This window comes from Leopardus geoffroyi, chromosome A1 (assembly GCF_018350155.1).
Source record: "Leopardus geoffroyi isolate Oge1 chromosome A1, O.geoffroyi_Oge1_pat1.0, whole genome shotgun sequence".
Lineage (NCBI taxonomy): Eukaryota > Metazoa > Chordata > Mammalia > Carnivora > Felidae > Leopardus > Leopardus geoffroyi.
In genome coordinates, this window is record NC_059326.1 from 56,863,895 (window position 1) to 56,881,782 (window position 17,888).

General features: G+C 33.9%; 1 pseudogene; it reads left to right on the forward strand.

Moving 5' to 3' along the window:
- The first annotated feature begins 3,299 nt into the window (after window positions 1-3,299).
- Window positions 3,300-17,384, forward strand: LOC123609589 (annotated as a pseudogene).
- The last annotated feature ends 504 nt before the right edge of the window (window positions 17,385-17,888 follow it).

Genomic DNA, 17,888 nt, shown 5'->3' on the forward strand with positions numbered 1-17,888 from the left:
TTAGTCTCAGATGCTTGCATTGAAGGCAGTTAAAGTGATCACATTTTGGACATACCACCTTCCTTACCTCTCAACGGTTTAGTTAACATCATTTTGTCATACTATCTCATGAAAAATTATGACATTCGCCAGATAATAGCACCAGAGGTGGGATTAACAATGACATGTCACTCAAAAATACGCTAATAACACATCCTTTTTGGTCTACGTTCATAGAAAAGGATATTAAATATCTTTACACTAATTCAAGAGAAAATTCACTTTGAGTTCACTTTGTTTTCCCCTGCTGTAGCTTTCCAAAATTAATAAATGTACTTTCACGAATGGGACTTCTCAGTGAATAACACTGATATATTTTCATGATGGTTACCAGTGGAGAAAGTGTATCCCATGCATCTTACTTAAATCTAACAATGCTGCAAGGCAGACAGGCTAAATATTATTATCACCATGCAGCTAATGGGGAAAGTGACAGCCAGACATATTATTTATAGGCCATTTATTTTCTAACCATAGCTCTAAGTTATATTGAGAGTTACGATTTAAAAACAAAATAAAAAAAAATGGTCCCTGTTTTCCAGGGAGATCGTTGAAAATGCCATCAACAGGAATTTAAATGCATCTGAGAAGTATGGAATAACTCAGAAAGGCTCATTAGTGGATCCGTTAAATAGCAAATGGATCTAGGCCAAAGTGAGAAAGGTAGAAATTGAGAAATAAGACGGGCTTTTAGCAATAGCAATAATTTACACAAAAGTCTTGAAACATGATGTCAGAATTTACTCTATAAATGAAGAAATCAGTATAATGATCATAGACATGTGATAGAACTGAAGAGGTTCAATTGTAAATATGCTGAAAGCCTTTCTTCAAATGTGTAGGGTACAATTGGAGGCTTTTGAGCAGTAGCTTAACAAGGTCAGAATAATAATTTCGAAGATCATTCTGGTAAGTAAGGTGTAAATTTCAATGGACTAGCAAAAAATTAGAGATTAGGAGGGAAATAGGAGATTTATAGTAATCCAGACAACACATATGAGGACCTGAATAGACATTGGCACTGGGAATTTGAAGGTGATGGATGACACTAAAAGGTATTACCAAAGCAGGAAGTTAGGATTTCCTCCATGCTTGCAAAAGAGGATGTACAAGGGGACATTGTGGTTACAGGGCAACTGATGAAGAGAAGTAGAAGAGGAAGTCAGGTCATTGGAGGAGAAAGGATTTCATGGGAATATGAGGGTTTTAGGTTTGACTTTGTTAAACAGAAGACCCTGGAGGTCTTGATTTAAAAAGGAACACAATTTGCTTTATGTTAAAATCACTTTGGCTGGCTACTAAGTTGAGAATGGACCATGGAAGATAGAAGTAGAAGCAGGGGGACATATTATGATGGATAGTAATTCAGGTGAGAGAGAATAGGGGCTAAAACCTGACAGTAGCAGTGCAGAGAGAGGGGGTTGAATTCAAAAATGGTTTTCCTTTCTATTCCATCTTTTAATCACGTAATGAACCTGCATGATCAGATTCTAAACAGAAATTCTTCCTGAAAAGATCCTGTGAAGTGCATATTCAAGGTTTCCAACCCTTTTGATATAGGAAAGGATAACTAAAGAGGAAAATAATACAATCACTAATTCCCTTGACTATTAGCCCACATGGTGTAATAACAGAAACTCTCACACTTTTTTTGTGCATTATAATGTACATTTTTGGAAATTGTATCCTAAGAAAGAGATAAATCCTAATCTTTACTACTTTGGAAAGTAACAAAATAAATAAAGTTTTAATAATGGAAAACTTTAAACTATTTTAGAAAAGTGTAATATAGTAAGTTTTTTTAATATTACAAATATATTTCAACTTTGGTTTTTAAATCTACTTTGAGATTTGAATTGATTATTGCAATGTCTTTTTAAGATACTGTAGAGTTCTTAGTGATTTCTATATCTGTTGTATAGAATTCATATCTGTTGTATCCGTATCTTACTATTTATTTATTTTTAAAGTTTATTTATTTGGAGAGAGAGAGAAAGAGAGAGCACATGAAAGAGGGAGGGGTAGAGAGAGATGGAGAGAGAGAATCCCTAGCAGGCTCTGCACTGTCAGAGCAGAGCTCCACACAGGGCTCGATCTCACAAACACTGAGATCATGACCTCAGCCCAAACCAAGAGTGGGATTCTTAACCAACTGAGCCACCCAGGCACCCTAATAATAAAAGAAATGTTAAGATACTTAGATTGCATTTGAAAATTTCATTACACTTTGTTACATTATCTTATTATCACGCTCTTTCAGCTATTAAATTTCAGATGGAGGGTAAATATTTTGTTTGACAGTATGTCACATAGTTTCTCTGAAACCTTAGAAAAAGTAGATTTCAAGTTGACAAAATTACTTCAAAAATGACTTCTAAGTCTGTGTATATGTGATTTTCCTTTCTTATAAGCAGTTAAAACAAAGAAGAAAGTGCTTTTCTGTTCATTATTTTCATGATGTGCATGACAGATATTTTAAAATATCCTTCTTTCAATTTGAAGTAGTAATAATGTAGAAAAGAATAGTACTGTTTATATTGCTCAACCAAAAATGGGTACTAGTAATTTGATTGACTATCAAACCATTGGTCAAGTGCTGAAAGGATAAAGATTAGGGAAAGCTTTAGAGTTGTGTAGATTTCCATTTTTATTAGTATCAAATGTGCCAAACTGTATGATGAATTTGGCAAATATAATGAGTTCAAATAGACAGCCAGTGATTCAGAGGGCACGATGCATCTGCTCTTACAGCAACATTTTAATCCCTACATTATCCATCTAAAATTCTAACGGAACTTTAACTTTAAACTATATACTAATGGCTATAAGCCATACCATGCATATTAGGATGTGAAATCAAACCTGGTCCACAGGAAAAATTCCTTTGATATCACAACTACTTCTATGAAACAACTGCTAGATCTTAACTAAATGACATAAAGGGGGTAAAGTAAGTAAGCTTTCAGTTACCATCCAGCCCCGTGGCACAACCTGTGTTAAAACTTCTTCTTATAAGAGCTTATTTAACAGGGTGTTATATTTGCCATCAACCATGCATGTATTTAAAGTTCAACGTGACATAAAGAGAATGACATAGATCACAAATTGCCCAAAGACTTGTCAATATATATAAAATATTTAGTTTCTATAGATTGTTATTTAAAAATATTTATGATTAAAACTATTTATGATTAATCTCCAAATAGGAAGTATATTGAGTTTGCAGGTGAGAAAAATAATTTATTTCTTAGGATTTGAATATGGTTTCCTGGGGCATGTTAAATATGATTGGTGCTAAAAAGGAGGCATCAGGTAATTTTGAGAAAAGGGATAGAAGTATTGTTAATAAAGACCCAGACCCATATAACTATTAGATATGCTTGATTGGTATTGAAAAGGAGGTATCAGGTCATTTTGAGACAGGTGAGAGAATTATTTTTAATAAAGACCCAGACCCACATAACAGTTTAGTAGATATGTTTAAGTGAGGAGCTGGCAGAAAAAAACTTTGTGTCATACCCATGTGATTAGGGATCACACTAAGGGATATAAAGTCCAGTTGCCTGAATTTAAACTTGAACATCTTCAAACTGTGTAAGCTTGAAAGAAACCAATTGTTCTTCACTTGAAAAATAGAGGAAAATGTATCTAAAAGATTCTCATAAGAAAGAAGTGAATTTAAACTTCCAACTTTGAAGAATAGGTAGAGTTGCATTTTCTTTCTCTTCAATTACTTTTGAAATAATTCTAAATTGAGATGTAATCCATACCCTATAAAATTCACTCTTTAAAAGTATACATTCAGTTGTGGTTTTTTGATTGTTTTGTCTTGCTAAAATATCACACAGTTGTGATATTGCTGTGATCACTGCTGCGATCACTGTTGTGATCACTGCTACCTAATTCCAAAATATCTTTATTATCCTGTCTTTATTACCCATTAGCAGTTGCCCAGTTCACTCTTTCCATGTTCCCTGGCAACCACTAACCTACTTTCTGTCTCTATGGAATTGCCTAGTCTTTATGTTCCCTGTAAACAGAATAATACAATATGTGGTCATTTGTTTCTGGCTGCTTGAACTTAAAATGTTTAAGGTTACTTTGTGTTGTGAATGTTTCAGATCTTTCTTTCTATGTCAGAAAAATATTCCTTTGTATGGATATACTGCATTTTATTTATCCTTTATCAATAGACATTTGAATTGCTTCAAGTTTTTGGCTATGATGATTAATATGAACATTCTGATATAAATTTTTGTGCAGACACATGTTTTTGGCATTCTTACGTACATACCTTCGAGTGAAATTGCCGTTTTATGTGGTGAATCTATGCTTAACTTTTTGAAAAACTACCAAAGAGTTTTTCAAGATGGCTGCTTCATTGTACACTCTTATCAACAATACATGATGGTTCTAATTGTTTGACAATCTTGCCACATCTATTAATGCCTGATATTATGATTATAGCCATCTAGTGAGTGTGAAATAATAAATTATATCTCATTTGGGGGCAGGGGTTGTGCTATATATATATATATATATGTATATATATATATATATATATATATTTGTAGTAGATATTCTAATATACATTATATATATTATATATTTATTATATATTATAATATATATTTTGAATATATATTTAGGATATATATTCATAATATATGCATATTTATCATATGTATTTAGAATATATACATATTTATGATATATAAATGTGTTTACATATATTTGTCATTTTAAACATTTTTATACTATTTAGTAGTTTTAATTATAAACACAATGTTGCCTCACCATCACCATTATCTATTTTCAAAATTTTTTTTATCACCCCAAAGGGAATCTTAGTATCCCTTAAAAAATAACTCCTCATTCTCCTCTCCTCCCTGTCTCTATGAATTTGCCTATTTTCTAGATGTTTCGTATAACTGAAACCATATTTTATTTGTCCTTATGTGTATGACTTGTTTTGCTAAGCATAATGTTTTCAAGGTTCATCCATGTTTTTAGCATGTATCAGAACTTCATTTCTTTTTTTGGCTGAATAATATTCCATTGGCAGTGTATACTATATTTTGTTTCTACTTTCATCTGTTATTGGACACTCGGGCTATCCTCTTTGTGGTTTTTACTTTTACCTGATGACTACTGGTGTTGAGCATCTTTTCTGTGGTTATTGGCCATGTGTACAACGTCTCTGGAAAATATTTATTCAGATGTCTTTCCTTCTTTTTAATTGAGTCATTTCTTATTGTTGATTTTCAAGTATTCTTTATGTATTCTGGATCTAGTCTCTTATCAGATATATAATTTGTAAATATTTGCTCTCATTATATGGGTTGTTTTAAAGTATCCTTTAAAGCATAAACATTTTTAATTTTGATGAAGTCGAGTTTATCTATTTTTTTATTTTATTAGTTGTGTTTTGAAACCGTTACCAAATCTAAGTTCACAAAGATTTATGCCCATGTTTTGTTGTAAGATATTTATAGTCTTAGCTCTTACATTAGGTCTTTGGTCAATTTTGTGTTATTTTGTATATGGTGTGAGATCTGGATGCAACTTTATTCCTTTGCATGTGGATATCCAGTAGTTCCAGTACCATTTGTTGAAAAGGCTATTCTTATCTCATTGGATTCTCTTGGAACATTTGGAAAGCATCAGTTGACCACAGATAGTAGAGTTTATTATCAACTCACGGTTCTAATCCATTGACTGTTAATCTGTCCTTCTAATAGTACCCACCTGTATTGATTACTCTAGCTTTGTATTAAATTTTGAAATTAGAGGGGCGCCTGGGTGGCTCAGTTGGTTAAGCGTCCAACTTCAGCTCAGGTCATGATCTCACGTTTTGTGAGTTTGAGCCCCGCGTCTGGCTCTGTGCTGACAGTTCAGAGACTGAAGCCTGCTTTAGATTCTATGTCTCTCTCTCCCTCTGCCCCTCTCCCACTCATGTTGTCTCTCTCTCTCTCTCTCTCTCACTCAAAAATAAATAAACATTAAAACAAAATTAAAAAAAAGAAATTAGAAAGTGTGAGTCCTATTACCCATTTTTTTTCTTTTAAAATTGTTTTGGCTATTATAATAGTCAAAACTATTTGAGTGTTTTTCATTTCCATATGAATTTTAAGATAAACTTGTCAATTTCTGCAAAGAAAGCATTTGAAATTTTGGTAAGGATTTCATTGAATCTGTAAGTCAGTTTGCAAAGTATTACTGTCTGAACAATATTAAGTATCTATTTCATAAACATGGAATGTCTTTCCATGTATTTAAAATTTTTTTTTAATTTTTTAAGCAGTATTTTGTAGTATTGAGTACATACATCTTACAGTTATAAAGTTTATTTCCAAGTGTTATTCATTTTTATTCTGTTGTAAATGGGATTGCTTGCTTAATTTCAGTTTCAGACTGCTCATTGTTAGGGGCACCTGGGTGGCTCCATTGGTTAAGTGTCTGACTTCGGCTCAGGTCATGATCTCACAATTTGTGAGTTCAAGCCCCTCATTGGGCTCTGTACTGACAGCTTGGAGCCTGGAGCCTACTTCAGATTCTGTGTCTTCCCCTCTCTCTACCCCTCCCCTGCTCACGCTCTGTGCCTCTCTGTCTCTCAATAATAAATAAACGTTAAAAATTTTTGAGAAAAAAGATTGCTAATTGCTAGCATGTAGATTTTCAATTCATTTTTGTGTACTGATCTTTTCTAAACTTTCTATACTCATTTATTGGCTGTAATTATATACCTGTGTGTTTTGATTCCTTAGGATTTTTGATATACAGAATTATGTCCACTGCAAATAAAGATCATTTTATCCTTTCTTTTCAATCCTAATGTCAGTTATTTTTATTACTTGACTAATTGCTTTGGTTAAAACCTCCAGTTCAATGTTGAATGAAAGTAGTGAGAGTAGACATCCTTGCATTTTTTTAATCTTAGGAAACACTTTTTTTGTTTTTGTTGTTGTGATTGTTGTTGTTGATCTTATAGACTGAACTATGGAATGTGTGAATGCGCTGGGAGACTGGTCAGGGAAGCCAGGAAATGGCTTCAGCTGATTAGTATCCACTGTTGCAAGAATACTGTCACTCAGAGGTCAGCGTGGCTAATAGGATTAGTGATGCTAGCCTGAAACTGGCTTTAAAAAATATACATCAAAAGGACTATACTAAATTTTTAACATTTCCAAAAGTCATCTTCAGAATTTAAAACAAAGTTGTCCTAACCTAAACTATAAAGTTTATATTGATGCTTGGTTTCATGCACTTTCTCAGATGTTTCTTTTAGGAATTTTGTTCCTGCCTTCCTGGCTTTTCATATAGCTGTAAGTGCTTGCTTTCTTATCCTCTCACAAGTTTTCAGAAACATTTCCATCCCTATTTAAAACACTTCCACAGTTGACTTCTTTAACAAATGCAAGCATTGATATCTAACTTGTTTTCATACTTAGCACGTGAAAAAGTTAGCCTACTGCCTTGAAATGCAGTTGAAGTCATAATTCCAGAGACATTTCATTTATTAAACTTTTATCGAGCACTTTTATGTGCCTATCATTGTCCTAATGCTCTTTGTATTTACTTGAGCCCAAGTTTATATAGTTTCAGGAAAAACTTTCTGTCTCTACTTCAAGAAGACAGAAGTAATTCCAATTTGTGTTTCTTTGTTGGTAGTTAAATTTTTATTGAGCTATAATTTGTATATAAAATTGTTTTAGTTTTCAGTGTACACCATAATAATTTCATACACTTATATATTGGAAAATAATGACCACAATTGTAGTTAACCATCATCAAACATAGCTAGAATTTATTTTCTTGTGACGAGAACTTTAAAGATCTACTCTCTTAGCAACGTTCAAATATGCAATACAGTAATGTTAACCACAGTTACCATACTATACATTACATCCCCAGGACTTGTCTTCTTATAACGAATTTTGTACCTTTGACCACCTCCCCACCCCCAACCTCTTGCTTCTGGCAACCATCAATATGTTTTTCATGTTTATGACTTCAGTTTTTGTTGTTGTTGTTGTTGTTGTTGTTGTTGTTGTTGTTGAGGTTTATATAATTTCACCATCAGTGTCATGCTAACCATGTTTTTCATAGATGCCCTTCATTGAGTTGAAGGAGTTCCCTTCTATTCTTTGTTGAGTGTTTTCATCCTGAAATGGTGTTGGATTTTGCAAAATGCTTTTTCTGCGTCTATTGAAATGATCTTGTATTATGTATTAGTTTCCTTGACTTCTGTATGTTGAGCCAGTCTCGCATTGTTGGGATAAATCCCACTTGGTCAGAATTTGTAATCCTTTTTATATATTGCTGTATTCAAATCACTGTATTTTGCCACCTAGTTTTGTATCTACATTCATGAAGGATATTAGTCTGTACGTTTGTTTTCTTGTGATATCCTTGTCTGGTTTTGTTATAGGTTAATAGTGTTTTAACAGAATGAATTTGAAAGTATTCTTTTCTCTTTAATATGTTTTGGAAAACATTTGTGAAAGATTGTTGCAATTCTTCTTGAAACATTAGGGAGAATTCAACAGTAAAGCCATCTGGTGTGGGCTTTTCTTTGTGGGATATTTTTTGATTGCTGTTTCAATCTCTACTTGTTATGTGTCTAATCAGTCTTCTATTTTTTTTTTTTTTTGAGCTGGTTTCAGTAGTTTCTGGGTTTTCCTTAAATTTTATTTAAAATACTCCATATCCATTTACGTGAAAAAGGAGCATAAATATATATATAGATCAAGAGGCTCTAGTATTTACAGACACTTGTCTTGTATCTGTAAATATATATATATATTTATGCTCATATATATATATATTTATATATATTCCTGGAGAATTTAATATTAAACTAATATTAATTTCTTATTACTATTTTAATATTAATTTAATATAAAATTTGTCATTTGTTTGCTATTATTCTGCTCAGTGGTGTAGCTGAGTATCATGTAGCTGTACTTTTTATAGGTAGAAGATATCAGCTAATACAATGCATATCTGTAGATACACATAGAATTGGGGGTTATATGCAGAAATAAAATAGTCATGATTATATAGATAAAAAAGATTACACTTAACCTATTTATTCAGAAACTTTATGTATGGGGAAAATGAGCCAAATAATGAAATTATTAACTTCTCTAAAGCCTGAGTAATTTTATTCCCCACTCCCATGCTCCTTATAATGTGGTGTCATAGCTCTCATAAAATCAATTGTTGAGAAAAGTATTTTATTTTATTTTATTTTATTTTATGTTATTTTATTTTATTTTATTTTATTTCAGACAGAGAGAGAGCATGAGTGAGGTAGAGGGGCAGAGGATGAGAGAGAGAATCTCAGGCAGGCTCCAAGCTCTGTGCAGAGCCCTATGTGGGGCCTGATCTCACAATCCTGAGATCATGATCTGAGCCAAAATCAAGAGTCAGACACTCAACCGACTGAGCCACCCAGGTGCCCCGAGAAAAGTATTTTAAAGTTCATGTATGTGTGTGCTTAATTTGCCTCTCTATCAACCAGTATATTTTTGCCAGTTCAATGCTATGTGAAACTGAGCCAGCTTGATGTACTCAGACATCAGTGTATACCATGTACTTGCTACATTTTAGCTATATTGTTCGATCATCACTAAGCTTTTCATTACAAGAATGTTTACTATATGGAAAATAAAACGAGTCTACTGTAGTGTTAAAGTCCAGTTAGTAGACAATAACATAGTAATCTAAGGAAAAGAAAGCATCTATGTGGTGGATCATACCTTGTAACTTGCCACAAAGATGCCCAAGGGGGTTCCTAAAGGAAGTTTTCCACAGAAAGGAGGCTTGCTGACACCAGTTCACCCCCTTTGGAGCATCGGGGGAATCTGACCACAGAGTTACTGTATCACCTAGGCACTAGCTTGAGGTGTCTGTGACAAAGACTTAAATCAGATTAATAATATGCAAATGCCTAACGTGCATAATCTTTCATGGGCACTCCTTAGATCAAGAGGCTCTAGATTTGTAACTTGTCTTGTATCTGTAAACTGGACAAGAGTTCATGACTCTCCTTTATGACAAATATTGTCAAGTTTTTTGGCTAGCAACATAAGGCTCTCTCATTTCACTGATTAATCTTTGGACACTTTAATCAATTTACCATTACATAAGATATATATTGGCCAAGACATTCTGAGATGGGTACTTCCTGCTCCTTTCATGTGGATGTTCTCACCATGGTGTTGGCATTTAACAATGGCACTTGGTCTCTGCTAACCCAGGATCCCATAATCCCCAGTGAAATCGGGGAGCCCACTTCAATGGCAATATCTCATATAGTTATACCTGGCTAGTAGTTGAGAATAACCACAGAACTTATCCAAGATGTGAGCAATCCCTTCACTTAGCTATTTCTTAATGCTTTACAGAAGGGAATGTCTTCTGGGACTTCTGCAGGCTTTAATAATTCCATTTTGGGTACCAATGTATTCATATTCTGGAAGTAAACCTTTGTGTGTCCCAATGGCTTTCTCTGAAATTTGAATATATACATTCCTAAGTTTGGTGCATAACTCTCAACTCTTACCTTTCAATTAGACTATATGATTTAGGTCATTGTCTTTGGTTCTCTTTTCTTGAGAGGAGCAGTTTACCCTGACCTTTGCATGGTTTTTATTTTCATTCTGGCTCTTAATAAAGTTCACAAGAAAGTATGAATAAAGAACAATATCTGAATCCTTGCATATGTAGAAGTATATTTTATTTTTGCCCTCAATTTTAGTTGATATTGTACCATGGTATTAAATTCTACTAAATTAATATAATGAAGTATTAAATTAGTATTTCCTCATAATTCCTAGTGTTTTTACAATCCAGTGTAATTGGAAAAAATATCTACTATAAGTGAGATTCTTATTTATTTATAGATTAGCTATTTTTACTTTCTAGAAATCTTTAAAAATAAGTAATTATTTTTAAAATGTAGTTTTTCAAGAACTAAAAGGAGGATACATTTTTATGCCAAGTGAGCTCAGTAAGCTCTTGGCATAATTTATGAAAAAAAGACAGTTATCAGAGTATAATAGACACATATGGCTCACACACTTTCATGTGAAGAATAATATATGTATATACACACACACGCATGTGTGTATATATATTTGTATATGTATATGTATATGTATATGTGTGTATATACATATGTATATGTATATGTATATGTATATGTATATGTATATGTATATATCATGTGTATGTTTAGAGACAGGCAGAGACAAAGAAACAGAGGAAGAGAGAAGAAATTGACAGACATATGGGGAAAAATACATAAAGATATAAACTAGGTTGTTAACTTAAATCCTAAATTATCTGAAGCATGTAATGTATGGGAGTTGATCTGGGGACTATCGGGGTAGGTGGACAACAAAGAAAAAATTATGTAAAAAATAAGATTGGAGACATCATCAGGAGCCTCATCATAAATAGTGTTTTAGGCCATGATGAGAATTTTAAGTGCATGGGAATTCACCAAAGCATGTCAAAATGGGAGTAACACATTTGGATGTGTACTAAAGTAGGTCATGCTGGGTATGCAGAGAAGTCGATAGTATATGCAGGGAGAGGAGAATGGAGTGTATTAAGATAAAATGTGAAAACTCATGGAGTTTGGGGGAGCAAATAAAAATAGAAACAAGTAAATATATTTCAGAAAGCAGAAAATTAATAGACTAGACCTGGGAGAGGTGCCTGGGTGGCTCAATAAGTTAAGCATCTGCCTTTGGCTCAGGTTACCAAATCGCGGTTTGTGGGCTTGAGCCCTGCGTATAGCTCTGTGCCGACAGCTCAGAGCCTGGAACCTGCTTCGGATTCTGTCTCCGGCTCTCTTTGCCCCTCCCCCCCTCTCTCCCTCTCTCTATCCCTCTCTTTCAAAAATAAATAAAACATTTAAAAAATTAATAGACTAGACCTGGGATACACTGAATCTAGAGAATAAATGAAGGTGGTAATAGCAGTGACTTTGGGTTGTTAGTAAGAAACATAGGAATAAACAGGTGGATATAAAAATAGTGTCTTATAGGTTTGAACCATGATAAATAGGGCTGGTGATATGGAAAAAAATGCAAATGAAATTTTGAGTTAGCTTAATTTTGAGTTAGCTGTTAGAATCCAAGTTTTAGAAGTCATATCTGGGGCTAGAGGTAGTCAGATAATTATTTCCTGAAAATAGTGATGTCAAAATTGCAATAGAAAGGATACATACCGGGGCGCCTGGGTGGCTCAGTCGGTTGAGCGTCCGACTTGGGCTCAGGTCATGATCTCACGGTTCGTGGGTTTGAGCCTCAAGTTGGGCTCTGTGCTAACAGCTCAGAGCCTGGAGCCTGCTTCGGATTCTGTGTCTCCCTCTCTCTCTGCTCCTCCCCACTCATGCTCTTTCTCTCAAAAAAAAATAAATAAACATTAAAATTTTTTTTAAAAAGGATACATAGGAGTTAGTCAAATAAAATTACTCTTTAGTATGACATTCTGGACTATTCGTAAACAGCTTCCTCCGTTCATTTTAGGCTTATCTCCAAATAGTCATTGCTCTGATCCCTCTGTTCCATCAATATTGATTTGTTCATTCTTTCAGAATGAATTGCTGTGTGCTACATCATCCACATTTAATTTGCCATTATAATGAGAATATTAATAAATCATTCACTGAGATGGGTTGATATTAGTCATGCATTTTTGCATTTATTATGAATCCCTACTTAATATAAAATAGGTATGACTATATTCCCTCTATAAAACAATTTCTAATATCTTATATACAGTATGTAAGTATGTGATTTATCAACATTTTAAGCTGTAAAACGAGATTACAAACACGAACTTCTGATTTAGAATTCCATGGGTATATTTTTAAATCATTTTAATGGTACATTGCAGAATTCAAAGTAAAACACGTCTAAGTCTCTGTAGCTTATGTTTTAAAATCCATACACACCATTCTCACTTTGTTAATGTTAATTCTAGATACTTATCACATGAGTTTACAGATAAAGTTTGTTAAATTAGGGAGGAAATACACAGGTTAAATAGTATTGAAATGTAATTTTTTTGTGGTGGAGGTGGCAAGCACCATCTGTATCTTGCTGATGGATTTCTAGCATCCTGCTTTAACCAAAGGATGATGCAATGCATTTCAGTAAACTAAAGGGTAGTGTACTTATGTGGAATGTCAGAGTGTAGAGAATGTCTTCATTTTCTTATATGTCACCAGTTGTGTCTTATTTCTTTCATCATCCTTTATGCAGTGGTGAAGGTGGCCATGTAACTGATTGATAGCCCATCAATTGAAGTCTTAATATTTTTTTTTCGCTTTTATCAATTCTTGATTCTTTCAAAGTTTTCAGTTATCTTTTATAATTCCCTACATTGTCATTTAATTTGCAAAACATATTAAATACAGTTATTCAAAGTTCTTATTTGAATACGCTAATATCTGATCAGAATGTCTGAATACTTTTCATCTGTTTCTGTTGTTCTCTTTTTTTTTTTAGTCAGTTGTTGTGCATTTGTGTATTTTTTTTTTTTCCTGATTCAATGCTAGATGTAATTGCTTACTTACACAGAAACATTTCGAGCACAGGATACTATTTTCTACACCCAAGAAGGACTTTTTTGTGTTGCTAAGGAGCGAAGGAGGAACAAACTCTTAAAATCAATCAGGATATAAATGACTTAATCTAGGTTTCAGGCTTTAGGATGGTTGTTAAATTTTCAATTCAGTCTTACTCCTAACTTGTCTCAACAGAAAAATCCAGGGTGCTTTCTCGAACTCTTTTTTGGTATCCACTGAAGTGAAGGTTTTGCCTTAGCCACAAGAGCTTTTCAAAATCTCTGCTTTTTAGTCTCCCAGCTACCACTTTACAGTTTGTAGATGCCCTGAGGTGAAAGTAGTACTAAATAAAAAGCCCACGTGCTTGAATTTTCTTTTTTCTAGCCTCTTGCAACACAAGTCCTTTTGTCTAAAATGTTTTCAAGAAAATTTTATTCACTCTTTTGTTTTATCTTTTTAATTTTTAGTATTTCTAGTTTTTTAATAGGTGAGTTATTCTGAAAAAAATAATTTCTCAAATCAGATCATTATAACTGAATATTTACACTTAAACTTCAGATAATTAGAGCTATATTATAGTCATTACATGTCACATATTTAATCCAGTTTGAGAGAAAGGAACTCAGAATTCTTGGGCTTGCTCTATGTGGGTTTGGCTTTTATCAAATGGAATTTACTATAATCAGAAACACAGGAAGCTCACAAATTTATTAAATGAGTTTTGTTGGTGAAGAGCCCAGCCTCCAGTAGGGCTAAAAGGGACTGGAAATTTTTAGAATATAAAAAGGTTTCTTACTCCCTGATTTTCCAGGAATAGAAATCAACTTGAGAAAGCTTTTACCATAGGCAATTTTTTTCAAAAGTAACTAATGAGGGCAATGAACAAAGAGTATCCCAAAGCATCTGCAACAATACTAAATCAACTTTCATTCTTGTGTGCTGATATGCTTCTGTTTGAAACTTGAAATGATGAAGCTATAAATTAAAAGCATCACTGTGGTTTTGAGTATGTGGTGCTCCAGATCTCCCAGAATAGAGTGTCACTATCTCAAAAGAGAGTCATTCATCTCAGTGCCATATCATTTTGTCTATAACCCATACATTCTGGCAATATAAGACCATTTAAATTTATTTATTGAGTTTACATAAATTTTACATGCCATTGTTAAGGGTGAATACTAAACGTTTTTTTAAGTACTTAATCCAGGTACAGGCCACTCTGGTTACTCTGGTTACAGATTCCTATAGATGATACATTTCTACTTATTTTAATACCAACTAACGTCTTCAATTAGCTTGATTTTGATACCTAAGAATTAGAGAACTGCAGACATGAATGGGGTTATTTTCAAATTATTTTTGAAAAAACAAAAAAGAATATCCCACAAAGAAAAATCAGGAGTACTTAAGTCAGTGCACTGGAGAGACACATCCAGGAGGCAGAAAGGAGGTCTATTCATGTAACACTCTCACTGTTGGGATAGACTCACCTAGCAATATATGTTCAGGTGTATTTCAGAATTTCTCCATAGAAATCCATAGTGACTGCTTTGTAACCCTCATTCTCTCCCATGATGAATGCATATCTGTTGTGGTTATCCTGCCTCTGTTTCATCACTGTATCTTGGGTGTATTGGGTGACAGATCAATTGTCTTCTTAAATCATAGGTCCCCAGGTCAAGAAATGATGCATCTAAACAATTCCATCTGTACTAATGTAGATCATAAGATTTTGGATTTTTAACTTGATGCCATGATTGGATGTCTCTTTAGATATTCTTGAGGTAAATTTTGGGGACCATGGGGCAGAGCATGATAAATTGGCTTCTCCCTGTATCTCATGACCCATGCCATTTGAATTTATATTTACATTAAGTTGGTATCTGTTTTTCTCTACAGATGAATCTGGGCTAAACTTATGGTTTGCTTTGACCAATATGATGAGTCAGAGTGATAGAATATCAATGAGTCATATAAGTCTAGGCCTTAAGGGCTTTGTGTATTTTATATTGCTTCCTAGGATATTTACCATGCCATGAGAACAAGGCCATCTGTCTGACAGCCAGCCAACTTCCATACCTGGATGCTATTGTAGATCAGCCAGGCTGCAGTATTCTTGCCATCTTAACCCTAAGGCATGAGTGAGCACAGCAGAAGCCAGAAGAACAACTAAAACCATTAGGTTAGCATATTGGGCTAGTAGGTTTATTAATAACAAAATTAATAATAAATATAATATTTATTTATTATTTTATAATAATAAAATGAATTAAAGTTCATTTTTAAATCTACAAAATTTGGGTATGGTTGTTATGCAGCAATAAATAATTAATACACATTCATATTTTTTGAGATTATTGATATTATTGTCTCAGAGATTTAAAATATAGTTACTTTAAATGTTTGAAGTGTATATATCATATATGTATCATATGAGAGAATTTCATTGTCATGTGCTCAAACTGATTGAGGATTTCTATTAAATTAGAAAATCACCTTTAGATGCAATATCTGATTAATAGATATAGATATAGATATAGATATAGATATAGATTTTGTGTGTGTGTGGTTTTTTGTTTTTTTCTCAGATTTTCTTATTTATAAGTTCTTACATTTTAGAACATGATCTCAGAATGACTTCATGCATGTAACATTATTATTAGTCACTATCTTTTTTGCATATAAAAATTTTCCATTATATGTCCCATGAACTTTAGAAAATCTTGTATTTGTCAGCCATATTTGTGTACCTTATATGGAGGTTTAGATTAAAATTCTATCTCCTAATAAATAACATAAATAATTATCTGAATTCCATTTTTTTCTTGTTGACCATCTGTTACTTTAAACTCTTTTGGGGCATTTAATTTTATCCGTAACATAATCTACATTTTGAGATTTTATTACATATTCTTGATGTGTCACTTACGTTTGTCCCATTGACCTTTCCCTAGAGCACAAACCACATACAATTCATTATCATGAAGCAAAGCCTGACTCATGAAAACTAAATAGTAAATAAATAAACTATGCCATACTTTTATTTTTTTTTAATTTTTTTAAAGTTTATTTATTTATTTTGAGAGAGGGAGAAGGAGAGAATGAGCAGGGGAGGGGCACAGAGAGAGAGAGAGGGAGAGAGAGAATCCCAAGCAGGCTCCATATTGTCAGCACAGAGCCCAATGTGGGGCTTAAACTCAAACCATGAGATCATCAGCTGAGCTGAAATCAAGAGTTGGACACTTAGCCTACCGAGCCACCAAAAGGCACCAAAAGGCATCTTATGTTAACCTGCCTACCTTCGCTCTGTGTAACACGGACTCTGCTCTGTGCCATGTGGACATTGCCATCCCTTGCAACAACAAGAGAGCTCACTGGGTGGGTCTGAAGTGGTGGATGCTGGCCCCCTGGAAATTCTATGCATGTGTGGCACCATTTTTCGTAAACACCCATGGGACGTCATGGCTGACCTCTAATTCTACAGAGATCCTGAAGAGATTGAAAAGGAAGAGCAGGATGCTGCTGAAAAGGATGTGACCAAGGAGGAATTTCAGGGTGAATGGACGGCTCCAGCTCCTGAGTTCACCGCTATTCAACATGAAGTCGCAGATTAGTGTGAAGGCTTTCAGGTGCCCTCTGTGCCTATTCAGCAGTTTCCTACTGAAACTGGAGTGCTCAGCCTGGCACTGAAGACTGGTTTGCAGCTCCCACTGCTCAGGCCACTGAATGGGTAGGAACAACCACTGAATGGTCTTAAGCTGCTTTTCTACAGAGCAAACAAAAAGGAAATAAGGTTGATGGAAAATAAACAGTTTCTAAAAAACAAAACAACAACAACAAAAATGCATTCGTGGGCCGCTTCACCTTCTCCAAGGAAAGACCCCAGATAACCACTCGGCTCCCAGCACCTCCCGCTTTTAAAATATGTGTTAGATATACTTTTCTAACATGATTTCGAAAAGTTGTGGTTTAATTTCTCAAGATTTTATATAATATTATATAATAAATTGGTTATGTTGTGTTATTTGGAACATACAAAATGACTGATGTAGTGAATCCTACAAATACTGACAGATGAACATGCAGTTATCCCCCACCTCTGTGACTTCAACCACAGCAGATCAATTTAAACTTAAACAATATAAAATCCCTCTCTGTCGCTGTCTCTATCCCTGTCTCTGTCTTTCTCTCTTTTGCACACATACACACACATACACACACACACACCCATTGTGAAAGAAACTCTATTTCTAGGTAAATA